The sequence below is a fragment of the Phodopus roborovskii genome, unplaced genomic scaffold (assembly GCF_943737965.1).
Source record: "Phodopus roborovskii unplaced genomic scaffold, PHOROB, whole genome shotgun sequence".
Lineage (NCBI taxonomy): Eukaryota > Metazoa > Chordata > Mammalia > Rodentia > Cricetidae > Phodopus > Phodopus roborovskii.
Genome location: NW_026125420.1, coordinates 62,062 through 72,716, shown reverse-complemented (window position 1 = coordinate 72,716; position 10,655 = coordinate 62,062). Strand labels below are relative to the sequence as shown.

At 39.5% G+C, this 10,655-nt stretch overlaps 1 pseudogene; it reads left to right on the top strand.

The window, feature by feature from the left end:
* The first annotated feature begins 565 nt into the window (after positions 1-565).
* LOC127215293 (phosphatidylinositol-3-phosphatase SAC1-like) lies at positions 566-1,523 on the top strand (annotated as a pseudogene).
* The last annotated feature ends 9,132 nt before the right edge of the window (positions 1,524-10,655 follow it).

Here is a 10,655-nt window from a genome sequence, read left to right as displayed (position 1 = left end):
TGACCCCAACTGGATGGCATTCCCCTACATATGGAATTGGGGTGGGGGGATGGGAGGGAGGGTGGTTAGGGTGCATGTGAGAGGGCAGAGAGGGTAAAAGGGAGGGAAGGAGGGAGGGAGGGCTGGAGGTTCAGAGTGGGAACTGGGATCGACATGTAAAATAATAAATTAAATTAAAACAATGCTTTGACTCCAAAATTTAAGTTCAAGGACAAGTTACTGGGGAAAAGGATTTCTATTTTTGTTTCCACAGAAAATGAAAAGATTTGGATTCCTTCCAGACTAATGTGGTTTGATCAAGCCAGACCCCCTGAAACAGAGTACCAGATGATCCTACTTTCAAATAGCTGGCCATTTGGCCATCTCGCCATCTGGCCATCAATCTGGCCCTGGCCCTGGCTCATTAATACAACACAGAGATGATTTACTTCTGGTGTGCATAATCTCATGTACATCCATCAGGTGTGGTCTGGTCTGCTTCTTCTGGTTTGGTGAAAGGAGCTAATAACAAGATTCCTGTTTACCACAAAATCCATCACCCAATGTGTGGAGGAGGACGGACAAAATGCTGCAGAGATACCCCTACGGCTTAGTGAATCACAAGGGATCAGAGAAACATTTGCAAATGGTGTCATCCTTGGATAGTGACATGATCAGGTACATTGCATTTGACTTTCATAAGGAATGTAAAAAATATGAGATGGGATCGACTGAGTATTTTATTGGATCAAGTAGAAGAACTGCAGGATGAATTAAGTTATTTTTTAGTAGACTCTGCTGGCAAGGTGGTGACAAGCCAGGAAGGAGTCTTCAGCGGCAACTGCATGGATTGTCTTGATAGAACGAATGTGATCCAGAGTTTACTAGCTCGGCGGTCCCTTCAAGCCCAGCTGCAGAGACTAGGAGTATTGCATGTGGGACAGAAGCTTGAAGAACAAGATGAATTTGAGAAAACTTACAAAAATGCCTGGGCTGATAATGCTAACGCTTGTGCCAAACAGTATGCGGGAACAGGTGCCTTCAAGACTGACTTCACAAGAACTGGGAAAAGAACTCGATTGGGACTTGTAATGGATGGCTGCAACTCATTATTATGATATTACAAAAACAACTTTTCTGATGGATTTAGACAAGATTCTATAGACTTATTTCTTGGAAACTATTCAGTGGATGAATTAGAATCTCATAGTCCTTTAAGTGTTCAGAGGGACTGGAAATTTCTCGCATTGCCCATCATCATGGTTGTTGCCTTTTCAATGTGTATCATCTGCTTGCTTATGGCTGGTGACACTTGGACAGAACACTGGCGTATGTCCTCTTCTGGGGAGTTGCAAGCATTGGAACATTTTTTATTATTCTTTACAATGGCAAAGATTTTGTTGATGCTCCTAGGTTGGTCCAGAAAGAAAAGATAGACTGAATTTGTATTTGTGGAAAGCAGCTTGGTTTGGAAGACTCCATGATGCAGAACTGGAGTCTTTACTGACCTGCTTTCCACATGAGTCCCAAGGTCTTCTTTACCCAGAAGCTTTTACCCAGGAGCACCTCTTGTGGTCTGGCTAGGCGATGTCTTAGGGTTGTCACGATTACTGCTTTGATCTCTTTACTGTTGGGATGGTTATGTTTATAATTTGAAGCTATACTGTAATTGAAATGTAGCTTAAATTCAGGTCACCGATCAGAAGAAATCTATTCACTGTCAAGTTAATCAGAAGTTCACAGATAATATATTTTAAAATTTTAACTTCTTTCATTATTTAAGACAGTAACATTATTTTTCTAGCTCTGTTTCATTATTGTCATTATAAAGCAGCCACTATTAGCAAGCATATTTTCCATATATCTTTGGACTTTTCCTATCTTTATAGGATGTCTCCTACAGGTATCAGGTAGTTTGATAAGTTACAGTTTCACAGGAATGAAGAGGAGAATGAAATCTGGTGTTGTTCGCAGCTTCTAGCTGCCACTTGGCTTCAGCCAGCTTGAGCTGCTTAAATGTCATGAAAAGTTCAGATATATGTAATCTTTTTTAAAAGGTGTAAATGAAATCAAAGAATGTAAAGCCTGTCTCTTATGCTAAAGGTCCAAAGTTGCCTCTTTTTAAGAATTACTCCATTGTGGAAAAAGTACAATCTATTGGCCGTCTGCTTCCTCCCACATCTTGTGGGACTCTCTCTCTCTCTCTCTCTCTCTCTCTCTCTCTCTCTCTCTCTCGGTTACTTGTTGAGACATGCAGGCCTCATAGAGGGTCTTGTGCCAGATTTGATTCACACTTGGAGTAGCAACTGCTCTTCTATGCATGGTATTCTTGCTTTCTCACTTTGTCAAGGTTTTTGTTGGCTGTCAATAAGTGTCTGAAATTTAGTGCTTCTAGGTAGCCATAGTTCTCCAAATCAAGGACCAACTTTAATTTATGCATAAAGCAGACTGAAAACTGCCCTTCAGAAGTGTGCATAGTTGTAATTGTAAGACAGGTTATATATTAAAATTGTAATTATGAAGTTTAGATACTAGAACAGTATATTGCACTATCAAACAATTCAGTTAAATACTGCTATGGTACATCAGTGTTTTTTTTTCTAATAGAGGTACCTTATGTTGTCCTTAAATATTTCTAAAAGCGCCTTTATTTTAACATTACCTTTTTTTCAACATTATCTTTTATAAACAATAAAAGTTATTGCTTTTAGAAAAAAAAAGAAAGAAAATCATTTCTGTTGTGGAACCCCAGATGAGCACAAACATGGCATGGCCACACTTAGCCTATACTGAAGAACCTCTTTCTCTATCACTAAGAGGTAGAGAACATCCTTTGGTGAGATGAACAGGCTTGGTGGCTTAAGACCCTTTCTCTTCGGAACCAAAGAGATCTGACCTCATGGCCTAGTCTAACTCTACCTCCCAGAGAACTACTTCCAGACACCATCAATATATGGATTCAATTGCTAACACCTGGATTTTGGGGGACAGATTCAAACTACAGCCCACTAGTGCCTATGGCCCAGCATAGCTCTTTCAGAAATTGTAGACTCTTTTAGCAGCTGTAATATCACAAGATACTTAGACAAAATAAGAATTCTCCCTTAAGAGAACAGCTCTAGCATGTCAGCATGAGCAGAGACACAGGAGACCAGCTCAGGCAAAGAAAGGCTGTAAAGATAACTCTTTTTTTTTTTAAATACAGGTTATTATATTTTATTCAGGGAGAAGTCACTTACACAAGAATCCAATGACCCGCAAATTCCCGTTCCAAAGATCCATGCCCAGGCTGCTCTCCGTGACCCGACTGGAACCAAGAGAGACCAAGCTGGGGGTCCAACACCCCAGATCTAGCCTTCCCCCCTCATATCCACACCTGTGACCACACCCATTAGGCAGGGCTGAGGAGGGAGGCCAAGCAGGGAGAGGGTTGGTCTGTTCCAAGTAAACATAGGAAGCATGAAGGGAAAGCCCAGAGTTTATCCTGGTGTAGCCCCTTAGTAATTATATCATTTATCAAGTCATTTAACCTTGCTAAACTCCAGTATCTTTATAAAAATAAAAGCACCTTGGTGTCAAAATAAATCCACAATCGGCTCAAAGGATTAATTTTCATAAAATAGAGAGAACTATCTAATACACTGCCAGGCATATTTTCAGTGTTCAACGTAACACAAATCTCCATTGATTCTGGATCTCAGTACTATCTTTCGTGGAAGATTACTTTCTCATGAGAACACAATTTGGATTGCCTGCTGCAAAGTAATCACACATTGCTTTTTGTTCTGAGGAAACACGCCTTGCAAATAACTAAACTGAACAGAATACACTTCCCTTATACAGTATAATATTTTGACTCCCCAGGCACACTATAGGGCTGTCTGCCTCTAAAGCCACCTACATCATCCAGCACTTCCCCCTACATTTCACAAATGGCAGGCACAGTATCTAGTTACCTTTGCTTTGGATAGAGAAAGAAGTATGAATGGTCACACAGCCAATTGGTGAACTAGACAGGAAGATCACAGGGAGTGACTTCTCTGCTCTTTTATTTATTTTCAAGGTGCAGCTGGAGTTCCAGTGGTAGGATGAATGGATGACTTCTTCTGCCTTTCTTGACACTGGGGATGTTCTCTTTGATTTGTGTTTTCTTATTTTCCTCTTTTGGAAGGATTGCAAAGTGTGTGTGTGTGTGTGTGTGTGTGTGTGTGTGTGTGTGTGTGTGTGTGTTATAAATAACCTATGAGGGAATGGTACAGACTACCATGCTAGTTAAGCCAATTAAGAGCATAGTAGTCATTACATTTTGTCCTGAGACCAAGAACAGGCCAATACCCCAGAGTCTCTTTCTGTCAAAGGTCAGGGGCACAGCCTTTTTTTAAAGGTAAATCCCCCAAAAAACCCATACTCACATTGGTGTTACTGAAGTTACAGAGTAACTTTGCAACATTTGTTTAGACAGAACCTAGTAGTTGTTACAGATACAACATGACAATTAATTTTGATTTATGCCTTTATTGGTTATTCTATTTTATCCTTAGTTTATAAAAGCATTAGTTGTTTTGGTTCATATATATGGTTAATACAGTGGTCAGTATGAAAATTCCAAATGTGTTCTCAAGACAGATGTGGTTGTCAAGGGCTAGAGGGCAGATACAAGATGGCATCAAACAAGTCATTTCTGTGACATAATACACATGGAACTCTCCCCTTCATTCTGCTTTCGCTTTTTCATTGTTTCAAGCCAAATGGACAAAACAAAGATAAGGACAGTGGCTGCATGATTAATGAATTAGGGGAGTATCAGTTATGGAAAGGAAATTGATATTGGAAGAATCATTAAAACATCACTCAAAAAATAAATAGGATATTTTTGTTGGATAATTTTTCCTAATTGTGGGGAGGGCCTTTCTTTTTCTTGAACAGAAAATTAATCAAGTTCTATGTTGTCATATAGAAGCATATCTGATCCCTCCCTTCAAAAAGGATAGACTTGCCAACATAACAGGGCTCCAAGCATTTAAAAGCAGGATGAAGACCTCAGTCACTCGGTGGTCACAGCAAGCCAGTGTGCTAGGGAGTGGGGCCTTGGCCGGTTCCCTTGTGCTCCAGCAACACTCACAGCTTCTCCGTCGTCTATTCCACCTTCGCCCCGCAGCTCCTGTGCCTTTCCTTTATTCTCACAGGAGCTGCAAATATTTATTTTTAATATTCTGGTCTCAGGAAGAAATGGTATTCTGGGGCCTGGTGAGCAGTCTCACTTAGCATGCGAATGCATTCTATTGCAAAAGCAATTGCACAGTGGCAGGCAGCAGCAAGAGTGATTTATTTGGGGAAACTTGGCTGTAAGCTAAGAACTAAGAACAATGACTGCTGAATTATTTGTGTAATCCTAGGTCTTAGGTTTGCCTCTTCTGTGCCTCCCTCTGGCAGGGACATATTGAAGCTGTGCTATGATGACTTTTTTTAGTCTCTGCCATCCCAATGAATTTGCATCTCCTATTTTGAGTAAAACAGCCTCCCTGTGCTATAATTGTGTTGGGACACAATGGTAGAAAAATGACCCTCTCTCCTGTATTTTCATGTAATCTTGGATTACTGGAGGAGAATGTTCAGGCATCCTACCTTCCCAGTACTACATGGCATCTCTCTGACTCAACCTAAAAATTTCTCAGTATAGATGGTCATGAACCACTATGTGAGTGCTAGGAATAGAATTCAGGACCTCTGGAAGAGTAGCCAGTGTTTTTAACCTCTGAGACATCTCTCCAAGCCCTAAACCTTTCCCTATCCCTGTTTTGATTTCCTGCCTGGCTAAATCCTGCCTGTCCATTGACCGAAACAGCTTTTATTCAGCAACCAATAAAAGAAGCATATATGCACATCATTCAGAAGGACAGCTCCCATCAGTCTCTGATTCCTCCTCTAAAACTTGTGATAAAACCAAAAGTCCACCTGCATGTGGTACCTCTGATCTTCAGATGCACTAATTCCCCCCATTCCACATACACACCAAGCCTGCCTAAATGAACAGCTCTGTCATTCTCAAGGGAAAAAAAAAAAAAACCTGCATTGTTAAGATCACGTGATCACATTCCTTTAACTTACAGGACACTGTAAGAAGAAGGTGCACATCAGGTTTTCTATTGCATTTAATTTACATTGTATATCCAGAAGCAACATACCCACTTCCCCTGGGCTCTACCCCCAGAGCAGTCACCACCTCTCAGAATTCTATAGACCGTTGTTAAGTAGTTCTACTCATAGTTGACTTTTAGATCCTTGTCTACACATCTATAAGTACTTTTCTCCCCCAAGGTCTGGGCCCTGCTTTATTGCCTTAGCTCTTGGTAAAGGGGCATCCATTATCCATGGGGGAATCATTGAGAAAGCATCCAAGTCAGTCTAATTGGGAATGCTTAGATTTGAATGGAATGTGTAATGTGCTTGCTATTCACATGAGCATGTTTAAACATTCATTTTAGTTTACCCTTCTCCTTTATGACTAAAAAGTGGTGGATGGCCAACAATAAAGAAAACTAGGCAGAGAAAGGCTCATTTCTTAGTGGTTCCAGTACTGTGGAAAGACCTTGGCAACTTCTCTGGGTTCCCTTTTTGCTTCAGAAATATTCTGTAAATTTCAGTAGATAATTCCCAGTCAGAGGTCCTAGTAGACAGGCAAAAAAAAAAAAAAAAAAAAAAAAAACGAAGGAAAAGATCCAAGAAAGGTCTATGCCCCCACCCCCGGGAAGACTGTGGAAGAGTGGCCTAACAGAGGAGTTTGCTTTTATAGCAACGTTTTCCAATTTCAGCCAAACACCACCAGGACCCTGTCAAGCCCTGTATTGTCAGCTGGTAGAAGAATGGATCCGTCTGATTCTCCAAAGCAAACAGAAGTACTCCTGTAGATCTCCCCACTCAGGAGGGCAGCACTTTGACTCCCTAGCCCAGGTGGTGTCAGCAGAAGGCAAGGGGAAACTGATCTCCAGCAAGCTCCAGGGGACTGAACAAAGTCTCCAGGGTAGTGAGAATGAGCACCAGAACACTGCCTCCAAGCTCACAGCCAACTGACCCATCAGGAAACTAAGCCTGCTTCCCAGCTGGTGCCCAGGAAAAAACACGGTTTCTTGAGGGGACATGAGTGGGTTGTCCTTGCCCTACACTTGCTGCAGTCATCTGCTCCAAGTGGGGAGCTGAGTTTTGCCTTCTCACTATAGGGTGAAAATAATCTTAGGAGTTCTCAGCTTCCTCTTTCCACGGTACTAGTGGGACCCAACAAGGAGCTGAACAGCCATTCACAGCAAAAAACAAACAAACAAACAAAAACATAAAAACAAAACAAAACAACAACAACAACAAAAAAAACCATATAGGACAGACTCTGTGAAATACAACAAACTGATAACATGAGTGAGAATTGGGAAATAGAGAACAGATAGACAAAAATAAAATGAGCAGACACTGGGGTTCCCATAGGAAATTAACAATAGCTTACTTACATTACTGCATTGATGTCCCAGAAAAGCACACACGCACACATACATACACACACACACACACACACACACACACACACACACACACGCACGCACGCACGCACGCACACACAGACACACAGAGCTCTGGATGGAGTCAGTCCACTCATCATTGTAATGGTGGACTCCAAACCTGTGAGCCAGGACAAACCTCTTCTCAACTAATTTGATTCTGTTTTCTCACAGCAAAGGGAGCAGCAATGAATGCAAACAGCCAAAGAGAAAGGTCCCTTACCTTTAGGGAGAAACAATTTAATGGTAATGGATTTTTTTTTCCTTGTGGGAAACTATGGACTTCTAAGGAAGCGACACAAATCTTTTCAAATGCTAAAGAGCCTGGGCCAAAGCCATCCCATTATTTAGAGGAAATAAATCAATTTTCAAATAGGGGAAATTAAGAGAATTTTTAAAATGTCACTAAATACCATTAACTGATGGAATTTGTCTAAACAGAAAGTAAATGTTAACAGAAGACAACCACACCTTTGAAGGGAGGAGGACATCAGAATAGATACAAGTAAGTGTGAATGCATCATGAGCTTCTGAAATCATAGTGATCCCAGGAAAAATTTCAACAGAGCAGTATATGGTATCCAATAAGAATGCAGAACAAGCAACGCAAGTATATAAGACTAGTTAAACAATAGGGAGGGTATAGACTCCTAAACTGCAGTTTTTATACTTTATCCAATGAACTAAGATTGGGGTTTGGGGTATGACAAACTGTCATAACAAAAAACACTCTGTTTATACTTTAAGGAAGATCCTGTAAATGATTTTGGGCTTTAGCTATCATAGTTAGAAGTCCTTTACAATACTATGTGTTATTTGTCTATCCCAACCAAAATGTATTAACATAGTTAAATATTTGTCTGTTAAAACAAGCCTTACAGCTGGGCAATGGTGGAGCACACTTTTAATCCCAGCACTCAGGGAGGCAGAAGCAGGCAGATCTCTGTGAGTTTAAGGCCACCCTGGTCTACAGAGGGAGTTCTAGGACACCCCCACCCAAGTCTACACAGAGAAACCCTGTCTTTAAAAACCAAAAAAAAAAAAAAAAAAAAAAAAAAAAAAGCACAAAAAACCCAAACAAACAAAAAGTTTCACAATGGTTATTTCATTTATTAGTAATATTCTAAATGGGCATAACTCTATTAACAGAACTTTTGAATTGTTTAAGCAGTGACAAAGAATTTGTCCACTGTGAAATCATATTTAATCAAAGGTCTTAAAATATCCATTTAGTAGAAAGATAAACAAAGGATTTTTAAAAGTTATTTTTGGTAAACATTATCAGAACAAATAAGTACTTGAGAAAATATTGTTGTAAGTAATCAAGCATTAAATTAATCTTAAGGTGTTTTCTTGAAGTTAATTATATACTTATAAACATTGTTATTAAAACAAGCAACCATAAACATTTCAAAACATTATTTTTACAGCATACTTTAGTATTAACACTGTTACTCTTACTACAAAATTTAAAAAACAATTTTAATGAAAAAACAGGAGACACAGCTTAGGAGGCTGTGTCTAAAACACAGAAAACATTGTTTCTTAGACATATAATAGTTTTTGTTTTCTTAACTAAGTTTAAAGTAAATATTCGTTTCCACAGATGTTTTCTGTTATCTTCACAGACCAACTTTCAAGAACAGTAACAACAACAACAAAAAGCCATACCCAGGCTATGCAGACCTGTAAACATAGGGCCTTGGAGGCTTAAAGCAGAAGGACCAACAGTCTAGACCTGCTTGTCCTACAGAGTGAATTTGAGTTCATCCTGCACAAAGTAGTGAGAGCCTGTCTCAAAGCTAAAAGAAGTCTGGACAAGCTGCGTAGTACACAGTGATCCATCCACCATGTGCCTAGCACATGTGCAAGGCACTGAATTACATGCCCAGTGAAAAGCACAAACAAATCATCATCATCAACAAAACCAAAGATGCTGCTAATCAAAATCAGGAACACACAGCTAAAACTGAGCAGCTCTCAGACAGAGAGACTTAAATCCTTCTGCCCTAAGGGCAACAAGTTTATTTGTAAAGGATCTGAGTGTTTCAAAAACAGTACAAAAATTTCAAGCAGGTCCTGTCTCCAAAGGAACTGAGGGCATCTAGGAAATCTCGAACAAAGTCAGAGATAAAACATGGCCTCCCTAGGGGAATTCAGGGTTCACCCCATTCTTTTTCTTTACTGACTTCCCAGAGAAGTCAGGATAACTATTAACCAAGAAGAAACAAAGGCCTTAATAGATAAAGTTACTGTCTACCTGTTATACATTCCAACACATTTAAAGACTGTCTCAGAATAGAGATAAAACTCAAATGGAGGCAATCTCTAACTTACTCCTAACTGCTTTTTAGAGGAACCCAATAAAACAGGAATCAGGAGAAAACCAAGGATAACACACTTTCTAATAGCAGTTACTTGCCCTATATATTTATCAAGATAAAAGTTTTCAGAAGGATGGAGCTCTCATATCTTCTCTCCCAGGGGACAGATAATCTAACACCAAATACACTCTTCTCTGTGTCTCTTATAAAGGAGTCAGAACAGAGCCCATCAAGGGAAATCAAGAGCTTTCTTTCACAAGTACCATAAATATCATGGGCAAAAAAAAATAATAAATAAATAAATAAATTCCTAAACAAACAGAGAACTTACAAGACTAGCTGCCCCAAGTGAGATAATAATAGATAAGCCAAAACTGTGCTGAATATAAAACAGTATCCTTTGAGCAAAAAAAAAAAAAAAAAAAAAAAAAAAAAAAAAAAAAAAAACAAAAACAAAAAAACAAAAAAAACTCTGCTAAAAATTAATTCCATAGTACAAGAATACTTAAACTAGTGGTTTGGTAGAAGAGAGCTTGGGAATATTAGGTACTTTGACAGCAGTTAGACCCACTGGCCAGAGGATCCCTACCTACATGAGGGCCTTCTTTGCTATGCTACTAAGAGTAGCTAACAAAATAACCCCAGTGTCTCCTCTCAGTTTACAGAACCTCTTTTGTGAAATTTGAGCTAAATTTGCATCCCGCCCATCATTACTCAATAAGCTATCCTGCTTCTTGAGAGAGTTATACCTTTTAACCTTGCCCCTTTATTATATTTATCAGATGAATTAGCAAACGGTAAGCTT